We start from the raw sequence: 1,758 nt of genomic DNA, 5'->3' as shown, positions 1-1,758 counted from the left end.
GCACTGCTGGCGGCCGATCAACCGGCCGATCGCTGGTGGCAGGAGCTGCTCCTGAACAACCTATGGATCAGGATCTTCTGCCTTTGGCTGAATGCTCTGAGCAGTCGTTGAGTTGACAGCCACCTTGGTCACATTCCTCCATTTTCTGTTCACCCTATGTCCATTATCCACTGGAATATGCGCGGCATTCGAGCCAATCGGGATGAATTGTCGATCCTCTTACGATCCTACTTGCCAGTCATCTTCTGTCTTCAGGAAACAAAGCTGCGTCCCCATGACCGCTTTGTTCTCCCTCATTTTCAGACTGTCCGATATGATCTCCCCTCTGTTGAAGGCACTCCAGCCCATGGAGGACTCATGATTCTTCTCCATGATACTCTCCATTGTCACCCAATCCACTTAAACACTTCCTTCCAAGCTGTCGCCATCCGTCTTTCCCTTTCTGGATACACGTTCTCTCTTTGTACTGTATACATTCCATCGTCCACACCAATGGCACGAGCTGATCTCCTTCATCTTCTTGGTCAGCTTCCACCCCCCTATTTGCTGGTTGGGGGCTTCAATGCCCACCACCCGCTTTGGGGATCTCCACATCCTTGTCCACGTGGCTCACTATTGCTAGACGTCTTCCACCAAGCGGATCTAGTTTGCCTCAACACTGGGGTCCCTACATTTTTGTCTGCCTCCACGACAAATTTATCTCATTTGGACCTTGTGGTCGGTACTGTTCCGCTAGCTCGGCGCTTCGAATGGTTCGCCCTTGACGATACACACTCGAGTGACCACTTTCCATGTGTCCTTGGACTGCAGCCTCAACTGCCATATATGCGCCCGCGACGCTGGAAGTTTGCCCAAGCCAATTGGACACTTTTTTCGTCTCTAGCGACATTCGATGACCGTCACTTTCCCAGCGTCGACGATGAGGTCACACATATTACCGACGTTATTCTTACAGCTGCGGAACGTTCAATACCACGCACCTCCTAATTGCCCCGGCGCCCCCCAGTTCCTTGGTGGAACGAGGCATGCCGTGACGCAATATGTGAGCGGCGACGTGCTCTCCGCGTTTTCCGCCACCATCCTACTTTGGCCAACTGTATCCGCTATAAGCAGTTCCGTGCGCGATGCCGTCGTGTCATCCGCGATAGCAAGAAGGCAAGCTGGAAATTCTTTACTAGCTCATTTAACACCTTTACTCCCTCCTCGGAAGTTTGGAGTCGGCTTCGACGGTTCTCAGGCGCGCCTAGTTTCTCCCCGGTCTCTGGTCTCACTGTCGCGCATGATACATTAGTGGACCCCGTCGCAATTTCTAACTCATTGGGTCAGCACTTTGCTGAGATTTCGAGCTCTTCAAATTACCCTCCAGCGTTTCTCCTGAAGAAACGTGCAGCGGAATTGCGACCTCTTGCTTTCTCCTCTCAAAATCGCGAAAGCTACAATACTGTTTTCTCCATGCGGGAACTCCAACATGCACTCTATTCTTCTCGCTCTTCTGCTCCAGGACCGGATCGTATCCACATCCAAATGTTGCTGTATTTATCATACCATAGTCTGCGTTACCTCCTTCGCCTTTATAATCGAATTTGGACCGACAGTACTTTTCCCAGACGATGGCGGGAAGCTATCGTCGTTCCTGTTCCGAAACCAGGAAAGTACAAACATCTCCCCTCTAGCTATCGTCCCATTTCTCTCACGAGTAGTGTCTGTAAGGTTTTGGAGCGTATGGTGAATTACCGTTTAGCTTGGTGGCTGGAGTCC

The sequence above is a fragment of the Schistocerca nitens genome, chromosome 5 (assembly GCF_023898315.1).
Source record: "Schistocerca nitens isolate TAMUIC-IGC-003100 chromosome 5, iqSchNite1.1, whole genome shotgun sequence".
Classification (NCBI taxonomy): Eukaryota; Metazoa; Arthropoda; class Insecta; order Orthoptera; family Acrididae; genus Schistocerca; species Schistocerca nitens.
Note: the sequence above shows the minus strand (reverse complement) of the source record.